This window comes from Bubalus bubalis, chromosome 4 (genome assembly GCF_019923935.1).
Source record: "Bubalus bubalis isolate 160015118507 breed Murrah chromosome 4, NDDB_SH_1, whole genome shotgun sequence".
NCBI lineage: Eukaryota > Metazoa > Chordata > Mammalia > Artiodactyla > Bovidae > Bubalus > Bubalus bubalis.
This window is the reverse complement of record NC_059160.1, coordinates 107,015,635-107,042,355: the sequence shown is the minus strand read 5'-3', so window position 1 is coordinate 107,042,355 and position 26,721 is coordinate 107,015,635. Positions and strand designations below refer to the sequence as shown.

The window sequence follows — 26,721 nt, the reverse complement described above, 5'->3', positions numbered from 1 at the left end:
GCTTGAGGGGGAGGAGGAATACATTTATTTATCCATCCATCCACACACAAAACTTTTTTTTTTTTTAGCTTTTAATTTGTATTGGGGTATAGCTGACTAAAAATGTTGTAGTAGTTTCAGGTAAATAGTAAAACGGCTCAGCCATGCATATATATGTATTCAGTCCAGTTCAGTAGCTCAGTCGTCTCTGACTCTTTGCAACCCCATGGACTGCAGGATGCCAGGCCTCCCTGTCCATCACCAATTCCCAGAGTTTACCCAAATTCATGTCCGTTGCTTTTTTTGATGATCCAGTGGATGTTAGCAATTTGACCTCTGGTTCTTCTGCTTTTTCTAAAACCAGCTTGAACATCTGGAAGTTCACGGTTCACGTATTGCTGAAGCCTGGCTTGGAGAATTTTGAGCATTACTTTACTAGTGTGTGAGATGAGTGCAATTGTGCAGTAGTTTGAACATTCTTGGCATTGCCTTTCTTTGGGACTGGAATGAAAACTGACCTTTTCCAGTCCTGTGGCCACAAATTTGCTGGCATATTGAGTGCAGCACTTTCACAGCATCATCTTTCAGGATTTGAAATAGCTCAACTGGAATTCCATCACCTCCACTAGCTTTATTTGTAGTGATGCTTCCCAAGACCCACTTGACTTTGCATTTCAGGATGTCTGGCTCTAAGGGAGTGATCACACCATCATGATTATTTGGTTGTGAAGATCTTTTTTGTACAGTTTTTCTGTGTATTCTTGCCACCTCTTCTTAATATCGTCTGCTTCTGTTAGGTCCATACCTTTTCTGTCCTTTATTGAGCCCATCTTTGCATGAAATGTTCCCTTGGGATTAGGTAGTTAGAATATAAAAAGAGGAGTCCAAATTAGTGGTGGCTAAAAGACAAAGAATTGGAGGAGGAAATGGCAACCCACTCCAGTGTTCTTGCCTGGAGAATCCCAGGGATGGTGGAGCCTGGTGGGCTGCTGTCTGTGGGGTCACACAGAGTCGGACATGACTGAAGTGACTTAGCAGCAGCAGCAAAAGACAAAGAAAGGAAAAAGCCAGTGAAAATACAACAAAGGAAGGTCCGAGGACTGGAGTGAGAAACTCAGGTGAAGAAACAGCCCTCCTGGCTAGCCCAATATACATGGGGCAGGCTCAGGCGGAGGAGAAAAAACATTTCAAAAGAGGAGCCACAAATGAGTTGTGTGCCTGTTTTGGGTCAGCCCACCCTCACACCTTGAGGATGTATTTTCATTTGCTTGCCAAATAAAACTGAGCTGTAACCGAGCTGTAACACTGGTCCACCACTTCAAATTTTTGCTGTGGCAAGACAGAACTGAGGAAATTACATACTCCTGTGACATATCTGGTGCCGTGACTTGGATTTAACCTGGTTGAAACAACCCCAGCTCGGCCCCTGTGAGGCAGAGGCCAAGCACAGCAGAAACCCAACTCAGCAAAAGCTCACGTAGTAGAAGCTGAATGTGAAGAAAACCCAATGCAGTGAAAGTGACAAGAAGCCCAGCGTGCTGGAAACTGGGACAGCAAAAACAAACTAAGCAGAAAGCTCACACAGTTCAGTCTCAGATTTCAGAAGACCTCTGGTTAAGGTAGGAGGTCCTCACCCCTGGAAGGATATATGGCTAACAAAATCTTAATTCCTTTACAGTCTCTTGTTTCTTGTTTCCTTGAACTCCCTGTGAACAGGCAAGCAGCAATGGGTGCAACCGAGGGACACTGCCAGGGGGCTACTTCCCAGTGTGTCCGAAAGCCTCTACTATCTTCTTTGCCTTAGTAGCTGTTGCCCAAGCAGGTGAGGGTTCTTCTGTCTTTAATCTTTTTTTGTACCAAGGATCAGGTCAATCAAAATTGTGAGCACAGGTAGATATTTAGCAGATTTTCTGGCAGGTTATGAAGGGGATTCCTCAGCACATTTTCCCCACTGCTTTTTCCTCCTGTCCTTCAGCCCCTCTCTCCATCTGTGCCACTGCTCACAAAAGTATTGGGCAGGTCATCATCTTCCCATTTCTGAAAGTTGTGTTTGAAACTTTTAACCTAAGATTGGTACTCAAACCCATGTGGCAGGGACTCTGTGCTATGCTAAGTCACTCAGTTGTATCTGATTGGAACTTGAGTCTGGCCTAAACCCATGGTACCTGGTTTCAGGATCTAATGAAGCTGAGGTTCTTGATGTCTTATTGCAAAAAAAATTCAGTAAGAGATACAGCCATAGGTAAGAGGTGGATTGTTCGGACTTAGAGAGAAGCACACTCCAAGAGAGTGGGCCATCGAGTGTGTTGGCCATGGAATGTGGGGTGGTTAGTTTTCATGAGCTGGGTGTTTCATATGCTAATGAGTGGGAGGATCATTCCAACAATCGGAAAACCACCCACTCCTTGGTCTTTTGATAGTGCCTTGGAATTCTGGATGTGTCATTTAGCTTCCAGATTGAGAATCAAGGTTTAGTTGAAATTGACTTGTCTGTCATCTTGGACCCATTTGATTTTAATTGGTTTATGTTATGCCCTTGGGCTATGTCATTATTTCAAAAGCTGTGCCCTGCCCCCTTCCCTCCTGTTTCATGCTCTTTTCCTGAGCCCTGTCCAGGCCCACAATGTTGCCTCTACAGTCTTCTGGAAGGACAACCAGAAAGTAGCTGGCCCTTGGGAGGGAAATACTGTATGGTATCCAATCCCACTAGATATTCAGGCCTTCATTTTCCACGTTTCCTACAATACTTGCAACAACAGCATCTCTCAGTGCTAGGGCGGGTGACAGGCACATAATGCCTGCTAGAAGTCCATCTGTTGGTGACATCCCTTCAAGGGAAATTGGGCTTCCAGGGATAATGGTTGTCACTTTCGGAGTTAGCCCTGCAGGCTATTTGAGCCCAAGCCCTTACCACCCTTATCTTAAATTTACAAACATACCCCCCAATCAAATCTCCACTCAATTTTTATGGAACATCTGCTCTGTTGCGTCATATCAATTTGTTCTTAAGCCACCAACTAACTCCTACAACTAGGACCCTGCCCCCTTGTAGGCAATATCCCTCCACCCCATTTAATATTAAAATACTCTTAATGTCCCTAACAGGACCAGATAACACACCCCTTTGTCATTACTTCTGTTATTACCTAGAGTGGGTCTATGTCAATGAAATGTTTGCCATTGAAAACACCCTAAACTGCTCTTATGGAGAACTAGGGGAGGAAATCAGTGATTTACATTCCCTCAGAGCAATAAAAGGATAAGGCCTATGGCTATTTCACCATGTTCCCTGTCTCAGGGCACAGGTTTGGACCACTTTACATCATGGTATCTATTCCTATCCATGGTGGACAAACCAGCAATGAGTTAAGATTACATTCCCTTAATCCTACCCAGCAATGGTCATGCTGGAGACTGGGGATGGCCAACTCCAACCTGGGGGCCCCAGGAGGTCGACCTGCCTTGACCTGCCTAGGGATCCAGTCCCCATGAGGTTGTCATGGCTCAGCCTGCTCATGGATCCACCAGTCCAGTGTCCCAGGAGTTCAACTTGCCTCAACCTACCTAGGGATCTGATCCTTTAGAGGTTGTCACACCTCAACCTGCTCAGGGATCTGCCGGTCCCAGAAGGTTGGCAAGCATTGACCTGCCCAGGGACCCAATTCTCAGGAGGCTGACCTGTCTCAGCCTGCCTGGGGATTCGATCTCCAGGAGGCTGTCATACTTCAGCATGTCTGGGGATCTTCACTCTGACCTGGGGACTCCTGGCTCTCATATTGCAACAGTACTAGGTAGGATAAACTTCAGAAAGACTCACCCCTAAGGAAGTCCACCCATAAAAATAGGAGGCCTATTAGTTTTTTTTCTTTTCCTCCCTGTCATCACTGTATTTCAGGTGGGAAATAACCAATCCACTTGCCGACAGATGCCCTTGAGATGCATCCTTGTTAACTGGAAGCTGTTCAATCTTCTAACTCTAAGGAGAAGTAGCTTAAAATTCCTTTGTACCAGTGCGTGGCCAAGATATCCTCTGGGGGATAAGGAACACTGGCCTGAGGATGGGAGTTTACATTATAATACCATCCTGCAGCTAGACTTATTCTGCAAAAGACAAGGGAAATGGACAGAGATCCCCTATGTCCAAATTTTCTTCTGACTCAGAGATATGAAGGAACTCTCTTTTAAGTACGGAATTGTTGTATGCCCTAAAAGTGAGCGTACTAGGCAAATGGTGTTAGGCACAGACAACAAAGAGGCTCACTTCCCATGGCTTCTGAGTTGCATGGCCCTCCTTCCTTATATCCAAATATGCCCCCATATCCGGGAGCACCCCCTCCACAAAAGCCAACTCAAGTATGTCCCTTAGTTGAAACTGGAGGAGAATTTGGATCAACCGAGGTCCATAAGCCCTTCTCCCTCTTAGAACTAAGACAGATCAAACAAGACCTGGGAAGCTATACAGATGAACCAGGAAAATATATGGATACATTCCAACACATTACCTTGGCCTTTGACTTGACATGGAAGGATATCAAGGTCATATTTAGTCAAACTTTATCTGACCCTGAGTATGCTAGGGTCTTAAAGGAAGTCCAAAGGTATGCTACGGGGCTTCACATGTCACCTTCACATATCACCTTCACAGATGATAAATACGCAGTGGGGGAAACTGCGGTCCCCTCCTAACTGGAATTATAATGGCCCTGAGCACATCTGGGAAAGGGATTATTTTCTGATCTGTGTAAAGACAGGACTAAAAGCATCCAAGCAAAAAGTAATCAGCTATGCCTGGGTCTCAGCAATAAGTCAGGAGCCCAGTGAGATCCCCAATTGCCTTTCTGGAAAGGCAAAAAGAAGCCCTCAAAAAGTTTACCAATCTGGACTTAGACTCTTACGAGGGACAGGTGATTTTAAAGGACAAATTCCTGTCCCAGTGTGCATCAGACATCAGGATAAAGTTACAACAGCTACAGCAGCAGGACCCTGCTGCCTCTTTAGATGAGATGGTCCAGACAGCCACCAATACCTTTTATAACAGAGAACAGGAGAGGAAGACCAAGGCCCAGGAAAGGGAGAAAAGGAAAGAGACAAGGCATTACCAGATGCTGGCCGCCCTCCAGGGAAGCCCTATGGCAAACCCTGAGTCCTTAAAGGACAAGGCACAAGCCAAATGCATAGATAGGCAGGACAATGGGCCAGACAGTGTCCAAACTGAAACAAGTCTCCTAAAATGACTTGCTACAAATGCCATCCGTTTAGACATTGGGCAGCACTGTGCCATTGGGACCCGAGAGCCTCAAGGTCAAGCTCCAAGCCTTCCCTCATGACGTTCAACAGGACTGAAGCAGCCCGCTCCAGCCAGCCCGCCTGTCACAGATAACCATCACGGGGCTGGAGCCAAGGGTGCAACTGGCTGTGGAGAATAGGTCTGAGAATTTCTTGGTTAACACAGGGGCTACCTACTCTGTCCTGACCTCCTATTTCTCCTCCCAAACCTGTACCATTTGGGGTACTCCAGGAAAAACAACTACAGATAGATTCACCCAAGCACTTATTTGTTTCTGGAATGGACAAATATTTTCCAGTCAGTTTCTGATGGCCCCTGAGTGTCCTACTCCCCTATTGGGAAGAGATATACTCACTAAATTGGGACCACCCTTGTGATGGGAAGCTTTTCAGCCCCTGGAGCCCTAAAGCTTCTGGTTACTACTGAAGAACCCATTACACCCTCTCCAATAGGGAGGGACCAAAAACTATGGGAGGACAAAATTAACCCCCAGGTATGGGACCAAGGGACTACTGGATGAGCCTACCAAGCTGAACTGGTCATCATTGTCCTTGGAGATCCCAGTCAGTTTCCAAACTGGAAAAAAATACCCCCTCAGAAGAGAAGCTCATGAAGGACTGCAGCCTCTAATAAATAAATTCTTTGCCTGTGGGCTATTGATCCCCACAAATTCACCATGTAATACCCTGATCCTCCCTGTAAAGAAAAAGGACAGGACCTGATGAATGGTTCAAGATCTCCTGATCATAAATGAAGTGGTAGTCCCTCTCCATCCCACAGTACCCAATCCCTATGTAATCTTGGGAGAAATCCCACACAGTGCCAAGTGGTTTACAGTCCTGGATATCAAGGATGCATTCTTTTGCATACCACTGGCTAAAGAATCCCAATACCTTTTTGCCTTTAAGTGGGAGGCTCCAGGAGAAAACAACAACAGATGACTTGGACGGTATTTCCTCAGGGGTTAACAGATAGCCCCAACTTGTTTGGGAAGGCTCTTAGCCAGAATCTCCTAGATCTGGACCTGGGACCTAATGGAAAAATATTACAATATGAAGATGACCTACTAATCTGCTCTCCACATGAGAAAAATGCCCAGAAACATACAATTAAGGTTCTAAACTTGACAGGGGATATAAAGTCTCTTGTGATAAGGCACAGATGATCAAGATAAAAGTCACTTGCCTGGGAGTTCAGATTACACATGGGTCCAGGAGGCTGTCCTTTGATTGAGTATAAGGAATCCTCCAGTTGCCACCCCCTAACTTGAAAGCAATTGTGAGCTTTCCTAGGGCTAACTGGGTATTGTAGAATCTGGATACCCAACTATGGTCTAATTGCCCAGCCCTTATATGAAAGCTTGAAGGGATGGGATGATTCAATCCCATTGATGTGGGGGAAATCCTCAAAGAAGGAGGCTATAGTAAAACAAGCCTTACCTCTAGCACCCACCTTGAGGTTGCCAGACCCAGAAAAAGCATTCCAACTTTATGTCCATGAAAAGAAAGGAATAGCCTTGGGAGTGTTAGCTCAAAGGTTGGGACCCGAGCCCCAGCCTGAGCTTACTTATCCAAGAGGCTCGACCCAACTGCCTAAGGCTGGCCTCTTTGCCTTCAAAATCTCAGAGCTGTTGCAGTTGTGACAGAAGATGCTTTCAAACTCTCTTCTGGGGACAAACTATTTTTACCAGCCACCAAGTGAAGAAACTCCTGAATGGGAGAGGCCATTTATGGATGTCTGATCAAAGGATCCTCAGATATCAAGTACAGCTGATGGAAAATCCAGGCCTCACAATATCCCCTTGTGAGGTTCTTAAGTCAGCTACCCTCCAGCCTACCCCTGAGAGCTATCTCCCCTTTCACTCTTGCCCAGAAACCTTGGACAAAAACACCGAGTAGGAACGTCAGAAGATCCTCTGACCAACGCTGAGGAAATCTGGTACACTGATGGAAGCAGCTTTGTTTTGGATGAAAAAAGAAGAGCTGGATATGCAGTAGTCTCCAATTTTGAGACCATATAGGCTAAACCTTTGCCATCAGGTACATCAGCCCAATTAGCTGAGCTCATAGCCCTGACTCAAGCTTTAGAGCTGGGAAAGGAAAAAGAGTAGCCTTTTACACTAACTTCAAGTATGCCTTTCTGGTGCTACATGCACATGCTGGTATTTGGAAAGAAAGAGGCCACTTGACCACCCGAGGGTCCCCAATCAAGTATGGTGATCGCATCCTTAGGCTCTTGGAGCCAGTCCATCTGCCCGCTGAGGTTTCAGTCTCCCATCATAAAGGACACCAAAAAGGGAGCACAGACGAGGCATGAGGGAATCAAGCAGCCAATCAGACAGCTAAGAGAGCACTTATACAGAACAAGACCTAATAGGGGTTGCCACCTTAGTTTCACAGAGTAATTTGCCAGAAACTCCTTCATATACTGAAGGTGAGACTCTTAAGCTAAGAATGAGGACTTCCAAGATCATATGGAGTGGTTCCAAAAGGAGGAACTCCTTTTTCTGCCTGGAACCCCCAGTGGAAGTTCATTAACTCTTTACATGCCATCACTCATTTAGGGGAAAAGGCCCTCCAAAGACTACTAGAAAGGTCCTTCAGAGGAACAGGCCTCCAAACAGCTATAAGGCAAGTGGTCTCCTTGTCCCACTTGCCCTAGGTGGTCGAAGACCCCAGCTGGCCCAGCCCAGCCAATGGCGTGGGACCTACCCAGGAGAGGACTGGCAGATGGACTTCACCCAGATGCCAGTTTCTCAAGAGTATAAATACCTATTAGTCACGATACATTCACAAGATGGATTGAACGCTTTCCCACCCGGACTGAGAAGGCTGAGGAAGTGGTAAAAAAAAAAAAAAAAAAAAAAAAAAAAAAAAGGAAGAAACTGCTCCATTCTGAGATTTGGTCTGCCCAGGTCATTACAAAGTGACAATGGAACATCATTTATTTCTAATGTTACCAAGAGGTCTCTAAAGCATTGGGCATTACTTGTTATCTCCATTGTGCCTGAAGGCCTCAGTCTTCAGGTAAAGTAGAAACAGCCAACCAATTCTTAAAATCAGTGATAAAAAAGATAACCCAGGAGACTACCCTGGGTTGGAAGGAGCCTTTACCAATAGCTCTCCTCTGCACCTGTATGACCCTTAAGGAATAGGTTGGTCTTAGTCCTTATGAGATGCTATATGGGAGACCTTTTGCTTATGTCAATGACCTCTTCCTAGATCCAGAGGCTCAGACCTTCTGGTCTCATACCATGGCCATTGTGCAATTCCAGAAGGATATATGCTTGTGGGGTGTCAACCAGGACCCAAAAGATTCTAAAGACCCACCAGTATATGCTCCATGGATTCAAGTCCTATTAAAGTCTGGAAAGATGGGTCCCCAAAGACTCAGCTCCAGCACACATGGAAGGGCCCCTACCTTGTAATACTTTCTACCCCCAGAGCATTCAAGGTACCAGCACATGACTCCTAGATTCACTACTCATGAGTCAAGCCATGGAAGAAAACAGAAGAGGACACTCAATACACCCGTGAGCCCCTGGGAGATCTCAGATACCTATTCAGGACTACAAATGAGTGCCAGTCTAATGAACACCCCTAAAATTAAGTCTCTGGGGATAGCTATCTCAGGATAGCTCTAAAGAGCCAACACATCTTGGCTCAGGATAGCTCTAAAGAGCCAACACAGCTTGTCAGGAACAACACAAAATAGACAGGAGATAAATTTCCTGATCCCTGAACAAGAAGAGACTTGAGCCATCTTGAATGAGATGTGTTGTTTCTGGGTAAATACCTCCAGCTAAGTTAAAGAAAGTCTCACAGCCCTCAAGAAAAATATTCAAATCCTGCTGCTGCTTCAGTCATGTCCAACTCTGTGTGACCCCATAGATGGCAACCCACCAGGCTCCTCTGTCCCTTGGATTCTCCAGGCAAGAATACAGGAGTGGGTTGCCATTTCCTTCTTCAATGCATGCATGCTAAGTCATTTCAGTCATGTCCGACTCTGTGCGACCCCATGGACAGCAGCCCACCAGGCTTCTCCATCCACAGGACTGTCTAGGCAAGAATAGTGGAGTGGGTTGCCATTTCCTTCTCCTTTCAGATCCCACAGGGCCTCAAAGAATGAGCTGGAGAATTTGTAGGGTGGCTACAATCTCTCTTTGGGGGATTCTTCTCCTGGCAAGGGTGAATTTAGAGTTGGCTAATGCCCCTACTAATCCCTGTTATCACCATATTGATGGTGCTTATGATTGCTCCATGTATTATCAATCGTCTAAACCATTTTGTCTCAGCCCAGGTTAACAAGCTACAACATGCAGTGCCAGTTTAACAAGAATATATAAAACTACACCTGACCTTGGAAAATATCACTCACCCTTAGATGGACACCACTATAAGGACTCTGAGGCTTGAGACGAGCAAGAGGGGGAGGCCCAATGCCCCTTGCTGTCCCAGCTCAGCAGGAAGTAGCCAAAGAGACCGCGACACCTCTACTCCCAAGGAACTGGGCTGCCCATCTCTTGAGGGGGGAGTTTTAGGTAGTTAGAATAGGAAAAAGGAGTCTAAAATAGTGGTGGCTAAAAGACAAAGAAAGGAAAAAGCCCACAAAAATAGAACAAAGGAAGCTCCGAGGACCAGAGTGAGGACCTCAGGTGAAGCAAACGGCCCTCCTGGCTCACCCAATTTACATAGGGTAGGCTCATGAGGGGCAGAAATAAACATATAAAAAGAAGAGCCAAAATTGAGCTGCGTGCCTGTTTTGGGTTGGCCTGCCCTCACGCCTTGAGGATGTATTGTCCTTTGCTTGCCAAATAAAATTGAGCTGTAACCTAGCTGTAATGGTGGGCCGCCGCTGCAATATTTTGCTGCAATGAGACAGAACCAAGGAAATTACATACTCCCCGACATATGTATCCATTCTCCCCCAAACTCTCCTCCCATCCACGTTGCTACATAATATTGAGCAGAGTTCTATGTGCTTTACAGTGGGTCCTTGTTGGTTTTCCACTTTAAATATAGCAGACAAGAGGGAGGAGTACCTTTCTTTATTCATCCATTTACACACAAAATATTTTTTATAAATTTTTTTGGAGATGGGTGAAGGCATTAGTTCAATAATCCATTGAGACAGTACAGTTGACCCTTGAACAACATGAGTTTGAACCACTAGGGTCCACTTGTGCAAAGATTTGTTTTTCAATAATAAATCTGATAGTTCTACACAATCTATGTCTGGCTGAATCTATGGATGTGGAACTGCAGATATGGAGGAACCACATGTATGGAGGGCTTCCTCTAAATTATGTGTGGAATTTTGGCTGTACAAAGGATGGATGTACCTAACGACCTCATTGTTCGAGGGTCAACTGTACGAGTCCATTAAGGCTACTTTTGCTGTAGTAATGAAGTTGCAAAATCAGTAAAACAAGCAAGGCCTATCTCTTGTTCACATTTATGTTCAGCACTTGTAAATTAGTTATAACTGTAGTCTCTATGCCTTTTCATTCTGGGGTTCAGTATAAAGGAGCCATCTTTCATACTGTCATAACATGCTGCTTCTGTAGCACAGTGAAAATAGCATGTACTTTCAAATAACATAGACAATACACAATTGTTGGTCAAAGTAACATCTGCAAGTTTTAGTTTGTTAATAGAGTGGAGAAGTACAATTTTCCAATGAAAAGTGTTCCTACTATGTACACTGTCAAGTCTGATGCTGGCAGTCCTCAGAAAGTGGGGGGTAGGGATAATAGAGATTACTATAAAACCTATCCATGCTCCCAGAGTAAGAACTAAACCATTTCACTATTTTTCCTCTGTGCATTAGTCAGGGTTCTCCAGAGAAACAGAACCAATATGGTATGTGTGTTTGTGTGTGAATGTGCACATGTGTCTATTTTAGGAATTGACTCATGTTATTATGGAGGCTGACATGCTCAAAATCTCCTATGAAGCCCAGATATCATCAGGCTGAAGACTTAGGGAAGAGGACTTGCTGCAGTTTAAGTTCAAAGGCCATCCTACTGGCAGAATCTTCTCTTGCTCAGGGGGTGTTAGGCTTTTTGTTCTATTCAAATCTTCAACTGATGCCAACCCATGTTATAAAGGCAATCTACCTTATTCAAAATCCACTGACTTAAATGTTAATTTCAGCTAAAAATATCCTTGTGGAAACATCCAGAATGTTTGACTGCAGAGCTGGGCACCATGGCCCAAACAAGTTGACACATAAAATTAACTATCACACTATGTATATAGTTACCTTTAGCTCATTTATTTATGTCATAGTATAAGTCAGCCTTAGCAAAAGATTTATTGAACATTTCTATCAATTATGATATGCACAGCACTGAAAGAGAATATATGCAAGACAGTCCTTTCTTTTTCATATGGGCAGAACCTCTAGTGTTTTGTCTCTTGTACATTGCTAGTACTTAGAACAATATTTTGTAACATAGAACATACTTATAAAGATTTGATTAATGGGTGAAAACTACCTGGATATCCCAAGGAGTAGACAAGTAACTGTAAAATAAACTAGGCTATATTGTGTCAAAATAGAAAGTCAACCATATTCTGAGAATAGTTTAAAAAAGAATACTATTATGTAGAATTTTGAAGATTAGTAATATTTGAGATACCCTGAATGACATTTAATAGAAGTTGAATCAGGTAAGGAATAGAAAAGAAGGATATTAAGTTCTCTGTGTTTAGGAAAACAGATATAAGGATATTCACTATAGCACTATTGATACACATTTTGAAATGACTAAATGCCCACCTACGAGAGAATAAATAGTGATATATCCATTGTATGGAATATGATGTTAGAATTAAAAAGAGATAGGTAATATGATAGATGTCTAAGGCATTGTAATTTTTTTAAAAACCTACATAATCATACTATGTATTTTCTGTGGGTGCATATATGGGTGTAAATGCACAAAAATACAAACTTATCTATGTAAAAATGATGGTTACATCTGAGGAGTGGGATTGACAATGATGTGAGAGGAATTTTAGTTTTTTTTGTAATGTTTTTAATGAGAATTTTATTCATGTATAACTGAAAGAATAATGATACGGAAGGAAAACTGGCCACTGGAACAGTAAAAAAAAAAAAAAAAAAATGTTAATCTAGTATGGCCCTTATAAAAGAGGAAAAAAAACTGATTTTAAATGTCCCAGGCAATTGTTACAATCTCTATTATCACTCTGTATTGAGTTTTGTTTTAAAAAATGCCATGTGGAAGGCCAATTGTGAAATCAGAATCAAAGAAATGAAAGCAAATTTCAAGTAACAGAAAGGGTTGGAAGGAAAGAAGTGATAAGTTATTGGCAAATGCAAATGTTAATTTCTAAATTCTTACTGTACAGAGTAATTGGCTAGTTCAGTTGTTATCAAGGGGTTTGGAAAGAGAAATAATAGTTTAGAGTATTCATGCTAAGTCACAAAACTACAGATGCCCTTTTTCGGTATGTATAAATGAAAAATCGCACCAAAATTTAATTATGAAATGAAAAAGAACTATTTGTTCCATTTTCTGCCAGTTTTGACCTGCCATGACTCATGGAACGATTTCAACCTTTGAGCATATATTAACTGCAATGGTTTAAAAACATAGAACATTATTCTTTAAACATAACCTAGGATAGTAGTAGTATAATCAACGCTACTAGATAAGAAAACACATATAGTAAAATCTAGTTTCCTAGAAAAGAGTCAAGCCTTTATTACATGATGTATATGACAAAGTAAAATACCATAGTCCCCCCTTTGGGTTGATTTTTGTTTTCTAAAGAGAGTGTCATGCTCTTGTGAAATAACTAGATTCTAGAGATAATAGCAAGTAATTTAATAGAACCACAAAATCTCAGAATCATACAAGTGAGCTAACACACTTTACTACTCTTTTCTTTCTCTCATTCTCACTTTCTCCATCTTCTGGGATGCTTTATCTGTACTATATACTTGAGTATCACTAGTCTGGGAATTTATTCTTAGTACTGATAGTTCTGTCTTTCAATTCTGTCTCTGAACAATCTATGTTGTCATGAACGTTTTATTTAGTTAGTTTTTGTCATTCCTTGGTTTTGACTGAGGAAACTATGGGGCTATTTTACTTTTCTTTCTTGAAATATCTTTTTATAAGGTTTATGTGAATAATACCTAGTAACATACACATATAATTTAAAATCTCTATTAACATTTTAAATGTAAATAATTCTCTAGGACTATTTACGTTTTATCTGGTACAAAGTTTGGAGCCAATAAACCAGTAGAATCTATGATAAAAAGTAACAATGCTGAAAGAATAAATAAATATGTCCTCCTATTAGGAAATGAACCTGGTTTTTGTAAAATGAAATCATGCTTGACTATTATAGATCTTTGAGTGGGTAACTAAAATAATGAATTAGTGAGGGCTAGGGAATATGTGTTATTTAGACTTCATTTGGATTTTGGCAAAGTTCCTCATCAAGGGCTATTTTCTAAGAATGTGAGTTACTGTGAAATTGCAACGAATCCAGGGAGGAATTGTTTAGTCATGGATAGAGAATTAGCTTAGTGACAGAAAACAGGGATGAACAGGCGCTTTCCTACAAAGATAAGAATAAATGGTAGAGTCCTCCTCTGATGCTGTTGGGCCCGGATTTACTTAACCTAATCTGGGAAAAGGGCAAGACCACAAATACTTCCAATCTCCATATGTTCTGGACTCCCACTGCTTAACAAAATGCTCTTTTAATTAGTGTACAGCTGCAGGAAGAGCTCCCAAGGCAGGGGAAATAGCAGTTTCATAAAGTCTACATATGAACAAGGTTAAGGGAAAATAATCTGAATTCTGTATATATTTATAAGAGAGTGTACCACAAACCAGCTTATGATCAGAAATGGAATTCGAGCTCCTCCTCAGAGAAACAAAAGCATTATTCCATAGTCAATGTGGTCCTCATGACTGCAGGCGTCATCAGAGTAATGGAAATAAAACAGAGAAGCGCCTTCAGTTATCTCTAATAAACCCTATTTGCTCCTAAAATATTTTGAAAGTGTCCATTTTCTTTGTCTAAGGGAAACAATCACAGAGTTTAAGATTAATAATTGATGTGATCAAGGAAAGAGATGAGGGAGAGTAAATGAGGAAAAGCTGATAGAAAGCAGCAGCAGTCATATTCATTACGTATAAAGTATTTATACATGGGCATTGAATCTTTCTTAAAGCTAGAGAAAAAATGAAAGGAAATAGTGTCTTTATAAGTAAATGTATGAAAATCACTACTGTAATTAGCACAGGTAGAAATAATGTGTTGAGTGTTTTATCCAGACTGCTCGTGGGGCAGGAAGCTGGGGATAGTGTAGATTTGATTGTTCATGTTTTATTTATAATTGATGTTATAAAGGAAAACCATGTCTTTTACTAAATTTCCTTTAGTGCAGTTGTTACAGACATATGGACAACTACTTAAAAAAAATTACATTGAAGCTGCTAAGAGAGAAGTGATAGAAAGACCTATGTGTTAAAACAGGGAGCTTTGCAACAGCCTCCATGTGAAAAAATTATGAACTTTCCATGAATGTTATCACCTACATATAGCATCAGACTTTCAGGGTAAGAAGATACTAGCCTCATATTGAATTCAGAAAAATTAATGCTATGATTTTAAAGCTTCTGTAGATTGTTGTAATAGAAGATTCTAGTAATGATTCCATTTGCTATTACAGGTCAGTACCATGCCCACAGCATAGCTTAGCCAGAGGTTTATCCAAAGTGGTGTACTAAGTTGAGTAGTGCCCTGCTCACCACCAAATTCATATCTTTCCAGGATTTTAGAATTTACTTTATTTCAAAATAGGATTGTTGAGGATATAATTATTTAAGATGAGGTCACCCTGGATTGGGATGGGCCCTTTATCCAATATGATTAGTGTCCTTATAAAAAGAGGGGGGAGAGATATAAAGACAAATATACACAGAGGGAAGGACACTGGGTGACAAGGGAGGCATCGATTTGCGTGATGACTCTACAAACTAGGAAGATCAAAGATTGCCAACAGCAGTGTAGGCAGAGAATTTCCCTAAACCTTTAAGAAAAGATTTTCCCTAGAACCTTCAGAGAGCATGGCCTTGCTGATATCTTGATGTCAGACTTCCACCTTCTAGAACTTTGAGAGAATAAATCCTGTTGTTTGAGATCATGCATTTTCTGGTAATTTGTTACATCAGCCCCAGGAAACTATTAATAATACAGATGAGGAGGAGTGGGGTCTGCATAATATTATAGTGATGTTGTCATTGTTGCCTGGGTTTTTCAGGTGTGTGTTCTTCTCTACAGACCTTGATTGTTTAGCTTGTGGTCATGGACTGTGTTTTCTTTCAGAGCCATATGGGGGGGGTGTGTGTGTGTGTGTGTGTGTGTGTGTGTGTGTGTCTGTGTGTGTGTGAATGTGAGGGAGAGAGAGAAGATGGGAAGAAGGGAAAGGGAGAGGGACACAGAGTTTGGAAGGAGACTAGTCTGATTGCCAAAATCTGTCCTTCTCCACCCTCCCTCCCACTGTTGCTCTAGAATAAGCAATGCACTTTTGGGACTTTGGAGAATGTATTACTTGCTAAGATCCACATATGGCCTGGTGAGATAGGGTGGCAAATGCCAAACCAAATAGTATAAAGGACATAATTTACATAGAGGATATTGCATTTGTACTAGTCAGGTTTGAAAATATATCAAGAATATATTGAATGAAAAACGGTGATCAAGGTCAAGGAAACAAGGTGCATCTACAGTACAATTCCCCTTTGAAAGGTTTAATTTATGATTGCATTTCTTTTGGACCAAGGCAGCTAGAGTATCAAGTCTACCATTTTTCTATGTTTAAGACTTTGTGGCAGGAGAGAACCCACCCTACACTAACCCTTCAGCTGTTGAACCACCATTACTGATGATTATCTTAGTCAATGTTTCCAATTTATGGTAGGCAAATAATTGAAGACCCTAAAAGTAGATGTGAATTATGATTTTTACATATACCAGTGGTAGATGACCTTTTTCAAATGAAGGGGAAAGCTGAAACTTGAATTTAAAAAGTTGTTCTTTTATTTATTCTTTAAATATTTATTGAGTGCCTACTGTATGCCAGACATTAGTTTAGGCCCAGGGGATGTGGTATGAACAACAGACAAGATATCTTCCTTAAACAACTTTAATTATAGTGCTGTTCAAGTAACTCAGTAGTACTTACCAAAATGGCTATTTTCAAAATGTCTTTTTAAGAGTGGTCTTTAGGGAAGATATGGAAAATAGTACCAAACTGTTTCTTATGTCAATCAGAGCTTTGTTGATAAGCACAAGTCCAAACATTGTGTTAGATCCTGGAAACAAAAATAACTTTCATTAAGAATTCACTGGCCAGGATAAGAATGGATGTAAATAAGTACACAATTCAATGGTTTATGTAAGAGGGTAGAAATGTATTCTGAGTTTAATGGGGCACAAAAGCAGGGATGGATGACTTTACAGAATACGTTGGAATTTATGAAGTTGTTCCTTAGAAAGGATGACACTTGAACTGAAAATATAAACAAAGAGAAAAGGAGACAGAGAAAGAAGTTGAATTACAGAACAAAACACAGCACGTTCGCCTTCTGTTACTGTGGCATCTATATTATTACCTTCCTCCTTTGTTCTGACAAATTCTCCATACTGTATCCAGAGTACATTTTTTCAAATACAATTATGATTGTATGGATGGCTTCTTTTAGCTTTAGGATGAGCCCCAATTTCTTAGAAGGCTTTCAAAGTCCTATGAAGCTATGTGAAGTATGAAGTTTAAGATATTTATGAATCTATGTTCTCTTTAATTACTCTCAACCCTTGAGTAAAGTCATTACTCAGCCTTTTTTTTTGTGGAGAAATGCTAATTCATGACTGCATAAATAAAGTGAACATTCCAAGTAAAACTTTCCCTGAAATATCTAAATAAAGGAACAGAAACATTTATATTTTTGTGCTTTGCTGCTGCTGCTGCTGCTGTCGCTTCAGTCGTGTCCGACTCTGTGCGACCCCATAGACGGCAGCCCACCAGGCTCCCCCGTCCCTGGGATTCTCCAGGCAAGAACACTGGAGTGGGTTGCCATTTCCTTCTCCAATGCTCGAAAGTGAAAAGTGAAAGTGAAGTTGCTCAGTCGTGTCCGACTCTTAGCGACCCCATGGACTGCAGCCCACCAGGCTCCTCTGTCCATGGGATTTTCCAGGCAAGAACACTGGAGTGGGTTGCCATTGCCATTTGCCATTTCCTTCTCCAATGCATGAAAGTGAAAAGTGAAAGTGAAGTCGCTCAGTCATGTCCATCTCTTTGTAACCCCATGGACTGCAGCCTACCAAGGCTCCTCTGTCCATGGGATTTTCCAGGCAAGAGTACTGGAGTGGGTTGCCATGGCCTTCTCTGTTTTGTGCTTTAGATATCCAGATAATTACTTCAATTCTCCACTTTATTCCAGAAATGTTTATACACAGCATTAGTTAGATTTTTAAAATTTTTTGATTCTCAATTTTTCCGTTTGACTGGGTTCCATTTCCTAAATTAGACTGGCCACTATCTATTTCTCCGTTTTTACCATTCTGAACAGGACATTCTTTTTTTTTTTTTTTTCCCCTTGGACTGATACTATTCATTCTATGGAAATGGCTCTTTTAAAAACAAAATTTTTAAGTCAGGTTAGTTTACGTGTCACCATTAGACCCATCATAGAACCACTGAGCAGACGACCCACAAACTAGAGAACAATTATACCAAAGAAGTGCTTACACTGTTATGAAAGTTCTAGGATGTACAACAGATTTCCCAACTTGGGCATCTGGCAAAGAGGCTGAGATCCCCCAGGGATTTGGCTTTGGAGGCCAGTGGCATTTGATTACAGCACTTCCACCTGTCTGGAGAAACAGATTCTTGGAGGACACAAACAAAACTGTGCACACCAGGAGCCAGGAGAAGGGAGCACTGACCCCATAAGAGACTGAGTCAGACTTGCCTGTGAGTGTCCAGGAGTCGCTGGCAGAGGTGTGGGTCGAGGCACTGAATACCACAGTGCTGGCATAACTCCTTTTGAAGGAGGTCTCCATTCCCCACCTTAGTTTGGTCTCAGGCCAAACAACAGGGAGGAACACAGACCCACCCATCAACAGAAAACTGGATTAAAAGTTTACTGAGCATGGCCCTGCCCATCAGAAGAAAACCCATATCCACCCACAGCCAGTCTGTCCCATCAGGAAGCTTCTACAAGCCTCTTATCCATCAGAGGGCAGACAGAATGCAAACCACAATCACAGAAAACTAACCAAACTGATCACATGGACGGGGTCTAGCTTGATGAAACTATGAGCCATGCTGTTTAGGGCCACCCAAGATGGATGGGTCATGGTGGAGAGTTCTGAAAAAACGTGGTCCACTGGAGAAGGGAATGACAAACCTCTTCAGTAACCTTCTCATGAAACTCCATGAACAGTATGAAAACACAAAAAGATATGACACTGAGAGATGAACTCCCCAGATCAGTAGGTGCCCAATATGCTACTGGAGAAGAGTGGGGAAATAACTCCAGAAAGAATGAAGAGAAAGAGCCAAAGCAAAAACAACACCCAGTTGTGGATATGACTGGTGATGGAAGTAAATTCCGATGCTGTAAAGAGCCATATTTCATAGGAACCTGGAATGTTAGGTCCATGAATCAAGGCAAATTGAAAGTTGTCAACAGGAGATGGCTAGAGTGAACATTGACATTTTAGGAATCAGCAAACTAAAATGGACTGGAATGGGTGAATTTAATTCAGATGACCATTATATCTACTACTGTGGGCAAGAATCCCTTAGAAGAAATGTAGTAGCCATCATAGTCAACAGAAGAGTCCAAAATGCAGTACTTGGATACAATCTCAAAAACAACAGAATGATCTCTGTTCATTTCCAAGGCAAACCATTCAATATCACAGTAATCCAAGTCTATGCCCCAACCACTAACGCTGAAGAAGCTGAAGTTGAACAGTTCTGTGAAGATCTACAAGGCCTTCTAGAACACCAAAAAAAAAAAAAAAAAAATGTGTTTTTCATCACAGGGGACTCGAATGCAAAAGTAGGAAGTCAAGCGACACCTGAAGTAACAAACAAGTTTGGCCTTGAAGTACAAAATGAAGCAGGGCAAAGGCTAACAGTTTTGCCAAGAGAACACACTGGCCATAGCAAACATCCTCTTCCAGCAACACAAGGGACAACTCTACACATGGACATCACCAGATGGTCAATATCCAAATCAGATTGATTATATTCTTTGCAGCCAAAGATGGAGAAGCTCTATACAGTCAGCAAAAACTGGGAGCTGACTGTGGCCCAGATCATGAACTCCTTGTAGAAAAACTTAGACTTAAATAGAAGAAACTACAGAAAACCACTAGACCAGTCAGTCAGTCAGTTTATTCGCTTAGTTGTGTCTGACTCTTTGCAACCCCATGGACTGCAGCATGCCAGGCCTTCCTGTCCATCACCAACTCCTGGAGTTTGCTCAGACTCATGTCCATTGAGTTGGTGATGCCATCCAAGCATCTCATCCTCTGTTGTCCCCTTCTCCTCCCGCCTTCAATCTTTCCCAGCATGAGGGTCTTTTCCAATGAGTCAGTTCTTCACATCAGTTGGCCAAAGTGTTGGAGTTTCAGCTTCAGCATCAGTCCTTCCAATGAATATTCAGGACTGGTTTCTTTAGGATGGACTGGCTTGATCTCCTTGCTATCCAAGGGACTCTGAAGTGTCTTATCCAACACCACAGTTCAAAGACATCAATACTTCAGCGCTCAGATTTCTTTATAGTCCAACTTTCACATCCACACATGACTACTAGAAAAACCATAGCTTTGACTAGATGACCCTTTGTTGGCAAAGTAATGTCTCTGCTTTTTAATAAGCTGTCTAGTTTGGTCATAACTTTCCTTCCAAGGAGCAAGCATCTTAATTTCATGGCTGCAGTCACCATCTGTAGTGATTTTGGAGCCCAAGAAAATAAAGTCTGTCACTGTTTCCACTGTTTCTCCATCTATTTGCCATTAAGTGTAGGGACCAGAGGCTATGATCTTAGCTTCCTGAATGTTGAGTTTTAAGCCAGTCCATTCAGGTATGATCTAAATCAAATCCATTACAATTATACAGTGGAAGTGACAAATAGATTCAAGGGATTAGATCTGATAGAGTACCTGAAGAACTCTGAACAGAGGTTCATGACATTGTACAAGAGGCAGTGATCAAAACCATTCCCAAGAAAAAGAAATGCAAAAAGCCAAAATGGTTGTCTGAGGAGGCCTTACAAATAGCTGAGAAAAGAAGAGAGCTGAAGGCAAAGGAGAAAAGGAAAGATCTATCCATCTGAATGCAGAGTTCCAAAGAATAGCAAGGAGAGATAAAGCCTTCATAAGTGATAAATGCAAAGAAATAGAGGAAAACAATAGAATGGTAAAGACTGGAGATCTCTTCAAGAAAATTAGAGATACCAAGGGAACATTTCATTGCAAAGATGGGCTCAATAAAGGACAGAAATGGTATGGACCTAACAGAAGCAGAGGATATCAAGAGGTGGCAAGAATACACAGAAGAACTATACAAAAAAAGATCTTCATGACCCAGATAACCACGATGGTGCAATCACTCACCTAGAGACAGACACCCTGGAGTCCGAAGTCAAGTGGGGCTTAGGAAGCATCACTATGAACAATGCTAGTGGAGGTGTTGGAATTCTGGCTGAGCTATTTCAAATCTTCAAAGATGTGCTGTTAAAGTGTTGCACTCAATATGCCAGCAAACTTGGAAAATTCAGCAGTGGCTATAGGACTGGAAAAGGTCAGTTTTCATTCCAATTTCAACTAAGGGTAATGCCAAAGAATGTTTAAAATACCGAACAATTGCACTCATCTCATGTGTTAGCAAAGTAATGCTGAAACTTTGCCAAACTAGGCTTCAACAATACATAAACTGAGAACTTCCAGATGTTCATGCTGGATTTAGAAAAGGCAGAGGAACCAGAAATCAAATTGCCAACATCTGCTGGATCATAGAAAAAGCAAGAGTATTCCATAAAAGCATCAACTTTATTGACTATGCCAAAGCCTTTGTGAGTATCACAACAAACTCTGCAAATTCTAAAGAGATGGGAATACCAGACCACCTTACCTGTCCCCTGAGAAATCTGTATGCAGGTCAAGAAGCAACAGTTAGAGCTGGAAATGTAATAATGGATGGATTAAAAATTGGTAAAGGAATATGTCAAGGCTATATATTGTTTATTTAACTTATTTGCTGAGTACATCATGAGAAATGCCAGGCTGGATGAAGCACAAGCTGGAATCAAGATTTCTGGGTGAAATAATAATAACCTAAAATATGCAGATGACACCACCTTTATGGCCAAAATTGAAGAGGAACTGAAGAGCCTCTTGATGAAATTGAAAGAGGAGAGTGAAAAAACTGGCTTAAAACTCAGCATTCAATAAACAAAGATTATGACATCTGGTCCCATTACTTCATGGCGAATAGATGGGAAACAGTGGAAACAGTGACAGGCTTTATTTCCTTGGGCTCCAAAAACACTGCAGATGGTACTGCAGCCATGAAATTAAAAGATGCTTGCTCCTTGGAAGAAAAGCTATGACCAACCTAGGTGGCACATTAAAAAGCAGAGACTTTACTTTGCTGACAAGTTCCATCTAGTCAAGGGTATGGTTTTTTCAGTAGTCATGTAAGCTGAGCGTTGAAGAATTGATGCTTTTGAACTGTGGAGTTGGTGAAGACTCTTGTGAGTCCCTTGGACTAAAGGAGATCAAACCAGTCAGTCCTAAAGGTAATCAGGAATATTCATTGGAAGGACTAATGCTGAAGCTAAAGCTCCAATACTTTGGCCACCTGTTGCAAAGAACTGACTCATTGGAAAAGACCATGATGCTGGGATAGATTGAAGATGGGAGGAAACAGGGATAATTGAGGATGAGGTGGTTGGATGGTATTACTGACTCAGTGGACATGAGTTTGAGTAAGCTCCAGGAGTTGGTGATGGACAGGGAAGCCTGGCGTACTGCAGTCTATCGGGTTGCAAAGTGTCAGACACGACTGAGTGACTGAACTGACTGACTGATGTGATTATTACCTACTTTTTGATAAGTTTTTCTAAGACAAAATCAGCTTTATTTTCTTAAGGCGATTTTCTGGTATGTTTTGCTTTTACGAGGTCAGTAAGATTTCCGTATATTTTTGCGTACATTTTGATATTTTTCTTGCCATTTAGGGTTAGTCCATGTTTGGAAACTTTTGACCTCTGATTCTGTTACCTTTGTTTAAAGAATTGTTTAAATTCCCCAACTACCAGGCAGACAATCCAAGAAGAAGAGAATGTATACAGCTATAAGAAAAAATAAATTCCCAATCCACATTTTTTTTTTTGCCACAGTTACTAAAATGTCTGTGAAGCTTTATTTATGTGAACTCTACTGAAGAAGATTATTTCACATAAAAATATTTCTTTATGAGGGACTTTGTGTGGTGATTGACTTGATTAAAATCCATTCAAAATTGGGAAGGATCTTATGTTTTAAAATCAGTGTGTATGTCTATAGTTTACTAAATATTAGAGAGAACACATTCAAATATATCTGTAATTATAGACAAGTTGTTGCTTTTTAATGGGATAATTTAGACATTACATATGCAAACACAATTTATTAAATTTATTAAAAATTTATTAAATCTGTATTACTTATTAGCCAAGGATTTAAATTACATTAAATGATTTTTATGTAAACCAAACTATTCGTACACCTCTCTTTTATGTATACACATTAATTTTATCCTCTTCCATCACCCCATTTTTTGTAAAGGGTATAAGTATCTTTTTTTGGTAGAAAGCACCATTTTATGTTTTAGGCTTTGAAATTCTGAAAAATAATTGTGAATATAATTTTATGCCAGGAACCAGCACATCAAATATGTGTTTTATACATTCTACAAAGAAAATATAACTTTTCCGTAGTGTCTTCTCTTTTCCTTGCTATTTATGTCCCCTTTTAATTAACATACAACTTAAAAATATTTAGCTTTCTTATTGATCTGTTTTCAAGCAGGTATGTAATGAAATTTTCATCTTGAAGCATCTCAAAATTTTGATGGAAATTAGACTTCAAGGCTGTTTCATTTGTATTACTTTCCGTGCTGTTTGTAACAGATTACCACACATGTGGTAACTTAAGACAACACGTTTATCATCTAACAATTTCCAAGGGTCAGAAGCTCAGGCATGGCTTAGCTGGTTCTCATTTGGAAGGCCTACTAAGAAAGAATCAGCTTCTGAGTGTTTTTTAGTTGTTGCTTGTAGTTGTAATCCTTATGTTGTAATAATTTCCTTGTGACTATAGGATCCATGTTATTAATAGCTTGTTTTTTTGAAACCAGTGACAGAGACAGAGAGGGTGCTGCCAAGATTTGAGCATGAGCTGAATAGTAAGACTGAGTCTTAAACAGTCACGGAAGTGCCACTCCATCCCCTTTCCCATACTAGTGTGTGTATGCTCAGACGTGTCAGACTTTGCAACCCCATGGACTGTAGCCCACCAGGTTACTCTGTCCAAGGAATTCTCCAGGCAAAAATACTGGAGTAAGTTGTCATTTCCTACTCTAGTGGATCTTCCTGATCCAGGGATTGAACCCACTCTGCTTCTCTTGCATCCCTGTGTCTCCCTCTCCTGCATTGGTGGGTGGATTTTTCACCACTGCACCACCTGGGAAGCCCCCTTTCCCATATAAGGCAACAGAATCATGGGAGTGACATTCTGTCACATTTGCCACATTCTGTTAGTTAGAAGGAAGTCATACTCAAGGGAAAGAACACCAGGGATAGAATCAAGTGTACCACCTTAAAATCTGTCCTATACACCACATCAATTATGTCCACTAAGTAAGAAAAATAAAAACATTTTGGCTTGATGCATTGACATCTTTCCTCATTTTCTGTTTCAATTTGCCACAATTGTGTAATATATACATCATTATTTCCTGAGCAGAGAAAGAAATGGTAAATGGTATTAGATTTAACTACCTCTTCTCTAGTAGACTGATTTTACCTTGACTGAGGTAGAAAAAATAGTACTTCCTTATCTTGCCACTTCTTTGTCCTTCTTTTTAAAACCTATATAATATACCTTTATTATAAATATAAGTATTTCTTATGGTAAAATATTTAAACAAATGAATATAAAATAAAGGTATGCCATTAAAGGAGAAATCATGAAAGTGACCACTATTTACTATTTCAGCCATTTTCTATACAGGGCTGTGTAAATATGTCTGTGTGTAGATTGTAACATTTTGTAATGGCACTGCAATATACTTTTGTTTCTAGAAGTTTACTATATCATGGACATGTGTCTGTCTTGTGTGTCCATCTATAGAAATATCTAAGTTATATCTATTCTCTTTACTAGTTGTTTCATATTCCATTTAAGTGTGTCACAATTGTCGTGATTAAAAATCTCTACAGAGATGATTTTTTTCCCATTTGTGTGCTAAAATGCTATGTTTTTATTGAGCTTTTTATTGTCAAGTGTTATAAAAGCCCAATTAAAATTGGCTTAAACAAAAAGGGAAATTTGTTTGCCATTGCAGCTCAAAAAGAGCTAACTTTGAGTGTAATTGGCTCTAGAATCTCAATTAATGTCGTCTGTAACTGTTTCTCCCCATCCTTTGGCATGCTTCCCCTCTTGGCTGCTTCTCTGATTAAGCTGGATCTCATTTTAAGATGGCAGACGGGCTGCCAGCAGTTTCAGACTGGGAGTCTTGTCCCAGGAAACCTGCAGAAAAGAGAGACACTCTCTTCTGTTTCCTCAAGCAAAACTGGTGAGAATTACTCTGTTTGGGTGTGACTGGTTCATGAGCTTGTCTCTTGACCAGTTGCTGTGGTCATGGAAAGTGAGTCTCTGATTGTTCAATTTTGGGTCCCATGCTGCTTTTGGAGGATAGGATATGAGCTGTACTGAAAGTACATGGACTATGGCAGTAGATGGAACAGGAAAAAAATGCTTACCAGTTCCTTGTGGATGTATCTTTGTTGTCTTGTGTCTTTTGCTATTTGCTGGGTAAATTGTTAGAAGTACTAATGCTGGGTAAATGTATGTATATATTTTCACTTTTCCTTGGTATTTCCAAATTTTTTCCCACAACAAGTACTTCAAATTGTACCTCAGCCAATAATGTGTACTTGTGTTCATTGTAGGTTTCATCAGACTTAATAATCTTGTGACTCCCTTGGCAGTCCAGTGGTTAGAAGGTATGGGGAAGGAGGAGGGAGGAGGGTTCAGGATGGGGAACACATGTATACCTGTGGCGGATTCATTTTGATATTTGGCAAAACTAATACAATTTTGTAAAGTTTAAAAATAAAATAAAATTAAAAAAAAAAAACAAAAGCAAAAAAAAAAAAAAGAAATCTGTGCTTTCACTGAAAGGTGCATAGTTTTGATTCCCTAAGAGCCCACATGCCACATGGCATGGCCAAAAAAAAAAACAAACAAAAAAAACAACTAATAAATAATCTTTTCAATCAAATATATGAAAATTGGAATCCTGTTGTTTCAACAGCTATTTCTTTAATAACTATAGACAGGCAGGTTCTTTTTTTCTTTCTATTTATAATTTGTGTTTCCTTTATTGTGATCTCCTTTCATATGTGGTTTCCTAATTGTGACAAAGCAAATGGCGTAATAGAAGTACGAAAAATAAGCTTGTGTGTGTGTGAGCTTAGTCATGTCCGACTCTTTGCGACCCTCTGGAATGTAGCCCACCAGGATCTTCTGTCAATGGAATTTTCCAGGCAAGAATACTGGAGTGGGTTGCCACTACCTTCTCCAGGGGATCTTCCCGACCCGTCGATCAAACTTGTGTCTCTTGTGTCTCCTGCAGTTAGGCATATTCTTTACCATCGTGCTGCCTCTTAGATAGATCTAAATTGTATGTAACTTGAAGATAAAACTTTGCCAATGCATGGATGAGATTATGTCTTGATAATCAGATGAGATAAAGGGACTATAGGAAGGAAGCAAGTTATTTCCAGGGCAATATTTTTGTTTGTTTTGTTTTTACCATGACATCTAACTCCTGTTACTTATTACTTTATCAAATAAGGAAAACTAAAGATTAAAAGGGAGCAGTGATGCAGTGTTACAGTCTAAGCAGACTTGATGTGTCATTAAGAGGCTTGATGTAGATTTTTCAGGGCATGACAAGGGGTGAATGTAGCCAATTTTTTCAGGAAGCCCAGAGGAAGACCAGTCATGCAATAGACATAAGGCTAAGGGTCAGTCCTTTTGAAGACTGGAGACCCTGAGATCTATCTCAGGATAGGAGATGGACAAAGACAAACTTCAAAGTAAATATAGAAG

At 40.6% G+C, this 26,721-nt stretch overlaps 2 long non-coding RNA genes across 3 annotated transcripts in view; one reads left to right on the top strand and one right to left on the bottom strand.

Annotated features, from left to right (window-relative positions):
• The window catches only part of LOC112584643, a 489,459-nt gene that overhangs the window by 277,014 nt on the left and 185,724 nt on the right, over positions 1 to 26,721 (top strand). The window lies entirely within an intron of this gene.
• On the bottom strand, positions 16,497 to 18,366 carry LOC123333342. The gene is made up of 2 exons (XR_006550675.2): positions 18,074 to 18,366; positions 16,497 to 16,637 (listed from the first exon to the last, which is right to left on the bottom strand). It is a non-coding gene; the product is annotated as an uncharacterized LOC123333342 (long non-coding RNA).